This window comes from Podarcis gaigeae (assembly GCF_964106915.1).
Source record: "Podarcis gaigeae genome assembly, chromosome: 1".
NCBI lineage: Eukaryota > Metazoa > Chordata > Lepidosauria > Squamata > Lacertidae > Podarcis > Podarcis gaigeae.
This window is the reverse complement of record NC_139678.1, coordinates 69,627,156-69,641,557: the sequence shown is the minus strand read 5'-3', so window position 1 is coordinate 69,641,557 and position 14,402 is coordinate 69,627,156. Positions and strand designations below refer to the sequence as shown.

Below are 14,402 nucleotides of genomic sequence, written 5' to 3'. Positions count from 1 at the left end.
GACTTTTATTTCCTTGCTCTTCCTTGTCATGCAGCCTACAACTCCCAAACAATGACATCAAAACCTGCAGTATCAGTTAATTAAAGCTCTGATTTTATATTTTGGAAGAGAAAAAGAAGCTATTTATCTTTGAGGAGAAAATAACTAAATGTAGTGCAACAGGACACAGCCTTACCCTAGGCAATGATAAACTACTGTGTAAATATTACAGCGCAATTACATATGGTAACACTTTGTTCCTGTCTCCTGAATTTAACTCTGGACTGATCCGATAAGGAAACCTGAGGTTTTGTTCTTAACTTTCCTGAAAGATGTTTTAAAGCATGCAGGGAGGAGCTGTAATTAAAAAAAGGAAAAAAACGGGAGACAAATACTATCCTTCTTCTGCAGTATCTTTGTTATTTTCACTCTGTCCCTGTTTTCCTTCTTGTAGTCATACCCAGCACAAAGAGGAAACAAGCCATCAGCAGCATGTCTGAACCATGCTAGCAGGCGCACTGAAGCCAATCAGAAGTGTCTTTCATTGTGTAATGGAACACAAAAGACACTCTGTTTGAGAAACTCGGGAAGAAAGCTGAAAGCTTGTGACCTAGTCTCCCAGTCAAATACTGCAACTGTGGCTAACAAAGGCCTGAGATCCATAGAAGACATCCTAGTGAGCAGACCTTAAAATCTGTGCACAGGATTTATCAGTTGACCTCCAGCAAGACTGTCCTATATATACCCTGACTAACCCACCCAAATTCCATATTATCAGAGCTTCAGTTATCCAAAATTCACCCCGCCCCCACATTCTGTACAGTGGTACCTCGGGTTGCATACACTTCAGGTTACATATGCTTCAGGTTACAGACTCTGCTAGCCCAGAAATAGTACCTCGGGTTAAGAACTTTGCTTCAGGATGAGAACAGAAATTGCATGGCGGCAGCGGGAGGTGCCATTAGCTAAAATGGTGCTTCAGGTTAAGAACAGTTTCAGGTTAAGAACGGACCTCTGGAATGAATTAAGTACGTAACCAGAGGTACCACTGTATATGGAACATTTGGAGCCTGAAACCAGCATGTTTCTGCCTATCCTGCTGGATGTTGACTGCTGAATGTATTAAGTTTGGATTAACTTGATATTTTCAACAACCCACCTCTGCAAATATAAAAGGGGAAGGGCTTAGTAGACTAGGAATCCAACGCTTTCAGTGTTTCACTGGCAGAAAGTTCATACTTCCCAAGAGAAATTGCAGAAGAGAAGAAATCCGGGGAATAGGTCAGAGGAACACAAGAAAGTATATTATACTGATTCAGAGCGTTGGTCCATCTAGCTCAGTGCTGTCTACACAGACAGTGTCTCTCTCCAAGGTTTCAGACAAGAATCTTCTGCAGATGTTCTGTAACTAGCTAAGGCCCTTCTAGTGGTCATTTTTATACACTGTCTAGAAGCCGAACACTGGGATCCTGACCTTAGCTGAACTCCCTAGAATGAATAGTAGTAAAACTCTGATTCTCATCATCAATCCAGTATATTTTGGTCATATATTAGCTGAGTTTTCACAACACTTGATTTTATTAGACAGGCATTAAAATATTACCTATTTTCCACCAAAGGCACCAGTTATAAAGCACAGTTTGAGGCATTTCATTTAAGCCTTTACCTGCACATCTAAAATGAAATGGTTTTTGGGGGGAGGGTTGTGGGTTTTGTTTTGTTTTTGCCTCTGCCTACATCTGCACCCAGTTGGAATTTACCATAAAAGGTGTTTTAAATGCACGGAGCCCAGAAATAACCAAGAATTCAAAGGAAGTGCCCTCATTAAAAAGACCAGAGCAGGTTTGATAAATCATAAAGAAACTTTACTTGATTTTTCTGGAATGCACATTTAAAACAGCATAGTTTCCCTAACAATGTTTAACCATTGTTTCTATTTAACCACCTTTATCTAAAACCCTATATCTGTAACATGCATACAATGCAACTTCTCCTGCAACAAGTTGATATTTTAAAAAATGCCTCTCCTAAGTTGAGTGGTGCTGCTGAATCTCACACTGCTGCAGAAGTGAACTCGCTAGCAAAGCAGCCGCAGTCTTATGGCAACCTTCCTTCCTTTTAATTGTTTAAATCCCAAGCACAGGCTTGATTTCTTTTGCCCCATCTATTTCTTCATTTAAGTGCATGTAGGCAGATCCATCACTAGGAAAAATTAAGCAGCCACTCAGAAGCCAAGAACCCAAACAGCAAAATAAAAGAATTACCTTCAATGTAATCACCATCATTGAGGTGGATGTGGACCCGACTGCCATTTGCGGGTCTCGAGAAACTTTCCTGAAAGTCTCTCTCTCTCTCATGTTGGAATACTTCACACACAGAGAAAGTAGTAATCCTAGTACAAGATTCAACAACTTTTCACAGGCAAAAAGATCTATTCTTCAGGGCGGGTGGTGGGTGAAATTCACCATTTCCTCCCTCTTTGCTTAACAAAACCCAACTGCTAGGGCATGACATCACTCCTCGGAGAATGGGATTCCAAACATACGCTAACATGCAGCTCCAGAAACGAAAAGGAAAATTAAAAGAGAGAGAGGGAGGGAAAGAAAGAGAAAGAGGCAGAGACAAAAAAAAGAGGGGAAAGTTTTCATTACCTGACACTTGCAGCACTTCTCCTTCCACGCCATTCTCGATTTTTGTATTTCCCAGACCAGAAAAAAAGCTTTGCCCTATTAGCTGAGGCACTGGACGAACGAGCGACGTTTATAGAGTCTAATACCTGCTGTGCTTCCCACAGCTCCTTCTCATGACCTTTCACAGCACAGATCTCGGCCAAAATGATTGCAGGGAGAGTACACAGACTGGCTGGGTCAGTTGTCATGGTGATCATTCTCACCCTTTCTCTCTCACTCACACACACACGCTCGCTCGCTCTCCCTCCCTCCCTTCACACACACACACACACACACACACACACACACACACACACACACACTGTCACAATTCTGGAAGACATCCATGAAACAGCATGCCTTTTCATCCAGGTTTTTTTTTTTTCCTACCCCTCGAGCATTTTGCCCCTCCTCCTCAACCGCCACCGTTGCTCTCACCAAGCCCGCCCCCAGACGCTTCAAATTGATTATTGCTGCTTCAAAAAAGTGACGTCGAGTTTAAGGTACTTTCCACTCAGCTAAGGGTTGCACAGACAGGTTGGGTTGCAAAATCTTTCTGCAACAATTAAAAAAAACAAACCCACAGAAGCCTGCCACTGCCTGAGGTGGGGGGGGGGGTGAGAGAGAGGGAAAAGTGGGGGGAGGTGTCATTTGACATTACAGATTTGATATCTCCATCTCCAAGATCAAACTGAAATACAATAGCAAGGATTACAGAGCTGGAAAATCACTGTTCAGGCAGCTAAATGGCTTACCTTGTTGCTCAACCCAGCACTTTGTGAAAATACTTAATTTTTGTAGGTATTCATTGTCGCCAAGCAGGGCATCCTGTAGTCTTTCATCCTTCTGTAGTTAAGAAGAAAAATATAGATGTGAGTTAGGAATGAATAGGATTGTGAAATGAGAAGGAGAGATTGCCATTTCTCCCAAAAGTTTCCTTGCTTCCAGGGCATACCACTCATTGCGGTAGAAATGCTACCCACATTCCAGACAAGTTAACCATCTATTCGCCTTGCCAGTACCTGGTTATGTTGTCAACAAAATTAGTGTGACTTGGGTATGGATGACAAGGCAGAAAGCTGATGTCTTTTGCCACTGGGAAATAGTTCTTTAGAAACAAGCAGAAGTTCTTTTTGATACTTTTTGCTACAGCTTCTGAGTGAATCTCCTGTTTTTTCCAACCTTTCCATCTTTCTTACTGTTTGTGCTTTAAATGTGCTTTAAAAGTATGGAGTCTTTTCATCTTGCTTACTGTTTGCTTGGCACAATGTTATTATTAATAATGAAATTTAAATAAATTTGTACTGCACAACTAAATTCACAACAGAATTCACAACAAACATAAAATCAGATGCAACCTGTGCAGCTGTATGCTTCAGTGCTTAGAAATGAATAAAATGAGCAGATTTTTTAAAAAAATAATAATGCCAGTTTCAAAGTTACAGAGATTAAATAGAAAATTCTAATTATGAATTCGTAAGTGTGACAAATGTCAGAATCCACAGGATTATTTTCTACATCAGCCACAAATCTAAATTCATTTACCTTTATCACAGTTCTCTGTGAGAACTATCTTAACATAAAAAAGACTGGTTGATGCTTTGTAGACTATAAAATAATTTCCTATGTAAACTTTTTCCCATTTCAAAACATTTTAAAGTGATGCCCACTTTAATGTCTAGCAGTTAGGCACCATGGCAACGCTGGATAAAATACTTGGAAGAAAATAATATTGTTTCTCTTTTTAAGCTTATTGCTATGGGAACAAAAAGGACCCTTTTTAAATCTCATTGAACTCAATGAGAACTTTGACAGGAATTTAAATGGGAGCAAAAGCAAGCCCAAGCCTTTTAAACTTCAAGATAGGGCCTTGGAGACTTCCTTCTTTGGAAAGTTAATTGAAGACAGTCAGTGAAGATTTTAAAAGCTCCATATAAAGTCTCAGAAAATCTGAACAGTTCCCGTTTCTCCTATGTGAGCAACATATGCAACACTCCCCCTAGTGGGAAACCAAGTCCTTTAAAAATATCTATTATTACAGAAGTCCACCTCTTTCATACACTACCCAGCATGTTTTTTAAAATGCAGAATATTACAACTTCCGTAGAACCTTTCTTATTGGTTTCTATTTAATCTGCATCTTTTCTAGGGAAAGACTGCAATCTAATTTAGGGAGATGGTTTGACTCAGGGGTAGAGAATCTGCTTTGCTTGCAATGAAGTCCCAGATTCACTCCCTGTCATCTCCAGGTAAGACTGAGTGCCACTGCCAGTCAGAATAGACAATATTAAGGTAAATGAACCAGTGGTCTGACTCTCTATAAGGCGCCTGGCTGTGTTTCTGGGGCTCTGAACTTAATCTCGTACCGTGACAGACGAATGGAACTAAAACATTGCTTCTTCATATATCGCTCAGAAATCTGAATTTTCAAATACTTCCATTAATAACATAGCATAGAATAACCCAAACCTCAATACACTTCTAAAGCCAGGCAAGTCACAGCCAAAGGATTGCATCAGGATCACAAGTGCCGGCCAGGGAATGAGATTATTCCAAGAACATAAAAAGATGCCAGCAGGATTGGGCCAAAGGCCCATTTAATCCAGCACTCACAGTGTCCACCCAGATGCCCATGAGAAGCCTGGAAGCAGGAACATATCCTCCAACACGCTCCAAAGAAAAACCGGGGTGTGCGTCTTTCAGGGCTGCGCTCACATCACTCGTGCAAGAGCACAACCCCAAAAAGTGTGCATCTTTCGGGGCCACAATCTCCCAGGAGCCAGGTGATATATATTGATTTTTATGTATTAATAACTGTGTATTAACGTAACATTTTAATGTGTAACTGTATTTTTGTGATGTTTTATTTAAGTTGACAGTTGTTGCTTAATTTTGGGTTACTTTTATTGTTGTTAGCCGCTCTGAGCCCGGCTTCGGTTGGGGAGGGAGGGATATAAATAAAATAGTATTATTATTATTATTATTATTAATAATAATAATAATATATTAAGTGGCATAGAAATTAAATATCCATCTGGGACAGACATGCACACTCCGGTCCCCTCCAAGAAAAGGAACTGCCATGCTGATCCTATCCACCAGATCAACCAGATCAACCTTCTTGTGAGCATCACAATCAACCTTCTTGTGAGTGCTAAACCTTTGGGCTTACTACAGCACCCATCATCCCTGAGCATTGGCCCGGTTGGCTGGGAGAGGTAGTCCAGAATATCTGGAGAGAACCACATTAGTGGAGACTGATGCAGAGAAAAAACAGTGGACTGAACGGTAGTGGATTAGGAGTAAGAGAGATATTTAAGTGTACAGTGGTACCTCAGGTTAAGAACTTAATTCATTCTGGAGGTCTGTTCTTAACCTGAAACTGTTCTTAACCTGAGGTACCACTTTCGCTAAATAGGGCCTTCCGCTGCCGCCGCACATTTTCTGTTCTCATCCTGGGGTAAAGTTCTTAACCCGAGGTACTATTTCTGGGTTAGCGGAGTCTGTAACCTGAAGCGTCTGTAACCTGAAGTGTCTGTAACCCAAGGTACCACTGTAGTAGGTTGTAGGAATGCATTCCAGACAGGTGACAGACACCAATTTAGTGCTTGCCTCTCTCACAAATAAGCAAAAGCTTTTGCACTGAGAAGTTGCTTTTCAAAATAGACTATTTCCCATGATTGTCTCCTCCAGATACATCATGGAAATGGTACAGGCTGCCAGGTTGGATGTCCAATAAGATATCACCCTGTTTATTTACACAGGATGATATTACATGGTAGCACTGCAGTCACTTGGAACTGAAAATGCAATGCAGACCTATGGCATTTTTTGCGGCCCCTTTTGATATTATGTTCTAAATGTTCTAAATGTGAGCTAGGAACTTTACACAACCTGTGGTGACTGAGCAGATCATTATCTTCAAAAGCTCATTAGGCAGCAGGCAGTAAAAGGAAAATGTCAGGCCGCCTTTTCTCTGTAAAACCATCTCTTTACTGCAGGGTATCTCAAGTTCTTAAGATTATTTTATTCTGCACAAGCCTCAAGCTGCGTAGTCATGTCTGTTATTGTGAACTGCAGGGATCTGACATAAATAACTCTGCAACCATGAATTCAAACAAAAGTTTCCCTTCAAATATGCAATAAGAATTACAATTCCCAAGTGAAATAGGAATCCCCATGGCAATAGGTTAATGAGACTATGGAAGCACTAAAACTAGAGATGGTTTTAAGGCCCAAACTGCAGAAGACATAAGCCATGTATTTAAACAAGTGTGCTTAATCTGGCCATTTTTAGTTTGGAGAAAAAAGGAGCCATGTGTCCCTGACATGGTCCCAATAATCTGAGTTGGGTTTTCTGCTGAAAACAACTCACTCCTGGCTTGTTCAACCCCAGAAGTACTGTTTACTGCAAACAGCACCTTCAGCCAATGGCAGCCAAGCAGGGCATGATTTTTATGAGAAAATTGATGTTCTAGATTGGGGTCTTTTCTACAACAAAGTTTGAGATGAAGGAAGGAGGCAAAGTATATTTGCTACTGTTGTGCCTCTTGGATATAATCGTGACTTATTAATAGAAACGTTGCAGCTGCTTGAACAACTTTAGGCTGCCACTGTGGGAAATTTTGGAGTGAACATCCGGTGCTAGTTCAGTCTAGGACCAATAGAGAAAATGTTGCCTCCAGAAAAGGGGTTTATCCATTATATTAAGGATTAAAGTACCTGATGTTACTGTCTCCCCATATACTCAATAGCTACAGCAACCTTCACCACCAACCTGGTGCCCTCCAGCTCCTTCAGCATGGCTCTGCTGCCCCTAGCTCCAGCATCATATGGCTGGGGCTGATGGGGGTTGTAGACCAAGATATCTAGAGGGTTGGTGAAGGCTGAGCTGGAGTCTGAAAAGGAAGAAAATGCACATTTTCTCCTTCTGTTGTTTTCTGGAACATCATAGAGCAAAGAAGTTTAGTGAGTAGCAGGGATAGGTGATTGTGCTAAAGGTTAACTAAAAATTAGCCCAACTTTGTGCAGAACTGCAAGCAAATTCAAAACAACATTTATTCATGCAGTTCTACATCTAATTAGTATTATGTTGTGTTTCATTTTTTTTTATTCTCCTTCCCTTCACTTCCTGCTTAGAGCATATGAGCAGGGATTTAACGATTACCGGTAACCTGGCACAATTTAGTCTACTGTTGTGGTACTTTAGAGATGGCCAAGAGCTAGATGTGCCAGAAATCTCAGACAAATCCTGTTCGGGCAGACATTTGCCCATAGAAAAGTTGAGAGGTGTTAAGGCCACTCACCTCACAAAGTACATTCAGATCAAGTCTGCTTAAATACAATGAAGTCTGAGCTTGAAACGGTAGAGCACGCACTGTAAATTATGCATTATCTGTTGTCTGTATATGCACATCATTGAAATTTCTCTCTCTCTCTCTCTAAGTAGCAAAGTATTTTGCACAAGAAGTATCCAGCAATCTTGAATCACAACTATTAACTATTATAACAAGAGCTGTTTGAAGAATCGCTGTGTCGTCTGATATGTTCACCCACAACTTAACACAGAGAGTTGGGAGACCTTCCATAAAAAAAATGGGGGGCACATTGGGGGGGGGTTCAAGGAGGGAGTAGAGAAACCTGAAGCAAGTGAGTGGACATTTTTGGATGTCACCTATTTGCATGTATGCAAGTCATATCCATTTCACTGGAATTCCCAGGCAAGTGTGGTTAGCTAAGAACTAACAAAATAGACACATTAAGTGCCAGTCCATTTCTATGCACAATTCATTGTGCCAGCCTAAACCATTAAAGCCCTATACAGTTTGGGATCCAGGCTGCTGAATAATTGCCTCAACTCACATAAACCCTTCCCATATGCCATTATCTTCACAGGTTAGATGGGTGGTGACCAGAGTAAAGGCCTTTTCAGTTGCAGCACTTCATCTATAGGACACTTCCTTGTGATTCCTTTTATTCACTTGAGCTTTTTAACTATCTTAACACCGCTTTAAGCTCTGCTAAAATGTTAGCACTTCTATTGCTCTATTCCTTTGATTGTAACAAATAGTTTTACATTGTGCTTTGAGGTACAGTGGTACCTCGGGTTACATACGCTTCAGGTTACAAACTCCGCTAACCCAGAAATAGTGCTTCAGGATGAGAACAGAAATCGTGCTCTAGCGGTGCGGTGGCAGCAGGAGGCCCCATTAGCTAAAGTGGTGCTTCAGGTTAAGAACAGTTTCAGGTTAAGAACGGACCTCCGGAACGAATTAAGTACTTAACCTGAGGTACCACTGTATTATTGATTTTATTGCCTCAGTGTAAGCCATCCTGGGGGGTGGAAACAGCAACAAGCCAGCTGCAAGTGATTTAAATATATAATTCTCAAGGATGGAGTCACATGAGAAATAGATGGACCATGTGCTAATTTCAGGCATCACTTGACTTTTCCAGACAAGAGCACAAGTAAAGCTGCCATTGAGAAGAGTAGTTGCTGTACCCTTTTGTTGTGGTAGCAAAAATGACACAAATATGCTTTGGAAACCGAATGGTGTGAAACAGCCATTATATCAAATGGGGCTTTCATGTCATCAGAAATTGCTTCAGACACAAGCTATTGCAGTGGAAGCAGATCATGTACATTTCACAGAGACCCAGTTTATATGTTGCTCGTGTGGCATACTCAGATTCCTTCTGACAGAATCCCAAGCAACTTTAGTTTTTTTGGTTTTTTAGTTTTATTTATACTTTTCAGATTTACACATTTCCTTAATTTTACAATAATTTTAACATTTCAAAATTTGACTTCCTTCCCCCTCTTCCTGTGGTTCCTTAAATTTTTCTTTTTTTAATATCTTCTGCATATCCAAATTCATTTAATTTGCTCATTTGTTTATCTACTTTAAATATATACTCCTGTGAAACTGTAGGTTATTACAATAATCCATCCATGTAACTCTAGTTAACACATTTTAATATTTGCATCACATGGAAAAGACACAGCACATGAGAAATTGCCACATTAGAACTACCACCTCCCAGGAATGTGTAGCACAGATATGTGAAATGACATGGAAACCAGATTATTATTTTATTTAAACACTAATGGAACAGTGTGGGATCTAGACAAGAGGAATGATATATACCATAAAGGTAAAGATTGTTAGGTCTGGTCGCGGACGACTCTGAGGTTGTGGCGCTCATCTCGCTCTATAGGCTGAGGGAGCTGGCGTTTGTCCACAGACAGCTTCCAGGTCATGTGGCCAGCATGACTCTGGCGAACCAGAGCAGTGCACAGAAACGCCATTTACCTTCCTGCCGGAGTGGTACCTATTTATCTATTTGCCCTTTGACGTGCTTTCAAACTGCTAGGTTGGGGAATGATATATATCAATACTTCCCTGTTAATGAAATGTTGATTGTGCTTTCGTAACTTAAAAAATCTTCAAAAATGTAGGTTTTCTCAAATATATGCACCAGTCTCCAGTCATATCATCAAGTGACCACACACTGTGTGTTATTCAACCCCAAGCAGTTTATTATGGCATAAACTTTATTTTGCAGCAACTCATTTCATCAGGTGAATAAATAATTTAAAAAGTATAATGGAAGATGGCTAAGAGGTTATATACATTTTTGCATGACTGGTATCCTTTCATTGAGCATGGATAGCTCAGCTGGTTAGAGCATGGTGTTGATAACGTAAAGGTTTCAAGTGCGATCCCTGTATGGAACAGCTACATAGTCCTACATTGCAGGGGGTTGGACTAGATGATCCTCAGAGTTCCTTCCAACTCTACAATTCTAGGATTCTATGTTCCAGCTGCCATGAGCCCCCAGCCACTCAAGTTTTAAGAATTTTTAAGCTTCAGACATACACAAAAACTAATCCAATATCATGTATCTCAGGATCATTTCTATCACATGGAAAGAGTTGTCTTCACTCTCTCAACACATTCACAACTATACCGAATGCATCCATTTTACTTCTATCTGCTTAATGAATGATGTGCTTTAATGAGTAATAGTACATGCACTATGAAGCACAATGCATCTGTTAACAACAAAGTGTTCAATCTGGAGCACAAAGCAGATGACTCATGGGTTGCAAGTCTAGTCACTGAAAAATGTGGCAGAATTAAGTTGTTTGTAAAGGTCTGCCCATTCCCTGAAGATTTATATCTGCTTTCTAAATCATCTGTTCCTGCTAAAATAGTTTACATGCACACGTGTGTGTGTGTGTGTGTGTGTGTGTATCTACCACCCATTAACACAAGCTATATTTTAATCCATTAACACAAATTCAAGATCTTTGTAAAGGATTGGGTGGTCAATTAAAATGTTTAAATTATTATTTTTTCTTTATATTATTAAGCAAAATACTGTAGTTAAAGAAACTTCCCCTAGTTTATAGCACTCCGAAACATACAAACCCTTTGAGCCATTAGCAAATCTAAGCTCTAGTCAGGAATGTATCTCAGAGGAGATCTTCCATCTAGGCTGTTCCAAAAATGCAGTGTGCCTGCGGTTTATTTTCTCCTGCATATTTAAAGGAGATTTTACTTTCATGATGCAGTCAAAGGAAATTTGGTTCCCAAAAAATCACTCAGACATCCAAATTCAATGCAACGACAATGATTCCAAGAAATGCAGTTTCAAAGCGTCAGGAAAGAGCGAGGGGAAATATACGGTACATTTCTCCAACCTTTCCTCAGGTATGACAATGGGGCTTTTGCCCTGAGGTCAGCACTGATTCACATGTGTGTGTACAACACTTGATTACTCTACACTTGACTTCCCTTCACTTGTTCACAGAAGTGAAGGACTACCCAGCTAGTCCCAGCCCCCTCCCCCCATTACGTTGCCTGGCTCCACCTCCAGCATCAGGGTCAGCTCTAGATGTTCATGTGCTAGCATAGTCCTCTGTAGCACAGAGGTCTACACACAAGCAGCCCAATCTCATGGGAGCTTTCACTTTAACAATTCAATAGACTTCTGCATATTACCAAAGTGCCAGGGCCAAGACAGCATGCTAAGAGTACAGCATGTACTGTTGTAATTGTGCGATGCCCCCTTCATGCAAGTAACATGGGAATGGGACTTAAATCACTGGCAGCTGAACGAGTGAAGTGATTTAATTCAAAAGCACACCTTTAAAATTATGGGTGGGGATATGGAAATTCAGTATCATCACTTACTACAGTTATCAAGTGGTAGACAAGCCCATGTGACTTTGCCCTAAGATGTTCAGCATAGCATTGCTAAGATCCAGTCATAGAAAAATGTCTGAGAAGCCAAGGCCAAATGTTTAAAACTGTACAGTGGTACCTCGGGTTATGTACTTAATTCGTTCCAGAGGTCCGTTCTTAACCTGAAACTGTTCTTAACCTGAAGCACCACTTTAGCTAATGGGGCCTCCTGCTGCTGCCACGTGATTTCTGTTCTCATCCTGAAGCAAAGTTCTTAACCCGAGGTACTATTTCGGGGTTAGCAGAGCCTGTAACCTGAAGCGTATGTAACCTGAAGCGTATGTAACCTGAGGTACCACTGTATTAGTTTTATACAGTGCTATTTTTCTAGAAAAAGAGGAGCCAGAACTCACTATGAACTCACTATGAACCCTTGTTCTCTTATAATGGCAATGGCGCCCACCTGAGAGATACTGGAACTGAGCTCTGGGGAGTTCCAGCTGCGGAAAAAGCCCTGGTTTTATAGCAATATCAGAGGACAAAACCGGTCCTTCCTGCTCTGCACAGTATCATTTGAAAAGAGCAAGAAGAGTCTCACCAGTGGACAAAGTTTCACAAATAACGACAGAAGCCAATGTGTAATAATATCAATTTTATACTTTTGTCCAATATTAGTGTGTTATTTATTTTCATGTTCACTGCATTCATTAAAGGATTAAAAAGGCCAACAGCAACACATTAAAATGGATGGTACATGACAATAATTATGGTTTTCCAGTTGCCTTGAGTAAAGTGGAGGCAACTTCACACAGAAAGCCCAGAGTTTCAGACAACAGGCTTGTCAAGTGTGGAACTCAGTCACACATCCATAAACACCTGTGTTCACATTTTGTGTTCACATGTTACAGACTCCAGAATCCAGAATTGTGAGGCATGTGAGAATGGAATATTTAAAAACATGCATGATATCCACATGTTTACTTTCATGTGGGAAACACTAGTGAACACACAGCAATTGGATTGCCATGGAAAAGTGTGGAGTCACTTCCAGGAGAAGCAAGCATGGTCTTATACTGTAAGTCATGCTACAGTGTAATATCAATGTCCATAATGGAGCCCTGAGTTGCTGTTTTAATTTGATTCTACCTCTGTGGTGTTTGTTCAGCAATTGTTGAAGAGCAAGTCTGTAGGCACCAACCGCTACATTCAGAATGAAATAAAAATTCCTTCTCCCTTCCATAAAATGTACTTCCCTCCCCCTCCCAGACAAATCCCATAAGGCATGTGCAATTCTTCCTGCTCGGAAATTCTCATCTGTTATTGAAATCAGTTCAGCGACAAACAATCCAACTCTTGATGGTTTTGTTCCTGCTGCCAAGTGTCTGCAAGACACCCAACCTCAGACCTTGGGGGGGACATCCCAAGACACTTGTTTATTTACAGAATGGCTTGTTGGCAGTCTCACTCCCTCTCAGAAGGCCTCAGCTCAGCTCACATGAATAGGCAGAAGTCACCTTCAACATTTTCACATTTTCCCATGAAGTGGAGCGGGGAGGAATACAGTAAATCAATCATGTACTCTTTAAAAACAGGATCACAGTAATGGCACCTATTATATAGACTATGACAGGGATTATATTAAACTACTCTGCATGCCACAGGAAACTGTGAGACACAAGCTGATTACAGTCGAAAAGGTCAGCAAAGCAGTACATGGCTATGGATCCCTCTGTACATGACAGGATCTCCCAACACATAGATCATAACTCTTGAGCTCCAGTCCTGCCATGAATAAGAGCGCCCGACAAGAAGCTCCTTTTGAGATGCAATCTATTTCTTCTACTCATTGTAACTGTACTAAGAATTCGCAAAAGGCAGATGCAGTGCACGCACACACAACTATGAATACATTCCTTCTTGAACACATAGTTTCCTTTGATTGTTTCCTCCCCTAATTACACTTGCCTGCAATGAATTTTGTGCTCATTTGCACTGAGAGAACTTTGCAGTGGTCTGCACATTATTTGTCTGTGCCAAAGCAATTCTAAACATGATTGAGCACTCTTGGCATGAGCAGTGCAGACTACTGGAAACTGTAGCCTTAACAACTTCCCCAATTGCTATAGAGTACGTAATGAGGGTTCAGTGGACCTTAGCACTCCTCCTCTCTGGCCTCTAATTCTTCGCTGCTCAGGTCACAACACTCTCCCATAACTGGATTCCAGTTCTGGTCTCCATCAGCAGCCACAGTTAGTGTTGGAAGAGCGGTCATTAGTGAAACAGATCGGTCATGCCAACTTTGAGACATAAGCTTTCATCAGGATCTGAAAACAATCTGTTCATGGAGTACAACATTCCCGCTTTCTGCATGCATAACATTCTTAAGAAGGCCTTAAGAGCCAACAAGCATGTGACTGACTTGTCAATGCAATTTGATGGTGACTTATGATAAACCAGTAGCACAATGAGCTCCCTATAACGTTCAAACAGAATCAGACTTTCAGCTTTAAAAAATCCCAAGCCACATATTAACTACACGTCCCTGGGAGTAAGCACATTTATT

The 14,402-nt window shown here is 40.8% G+C and overlaps 1 protein-coding gene across 5 annotated transcripts in view; it reads right to left on the bottom strand.

The window, feature by feature from the left end:
- The window catches only part of DENND2B (DENN domain containing 2B), a 136,100-nt gene that overhangs the window by 104,708 nt on the left and 16,990 nt on the right, over positions 1-14,402 (bottom strand). The window contains exon 2 of one of the 5 annotated variants that reach the window (XM_083724703.1): positions 3,404-3,494. The gene's annotated coding sequence lies outside the window, so the exon portion shown is untranslated. Of the gene's footprint in view, positions 1-2,243; positions 2,544-2,630; positions 2,919-3,403; positions 3,495-14,402 lie in introns of those variants that run through there. The other 4 variants (XM_083724702.1, XM_083724705.1, XM_083724704.1 and 1 more) reach the window with 4 other exon arrangements.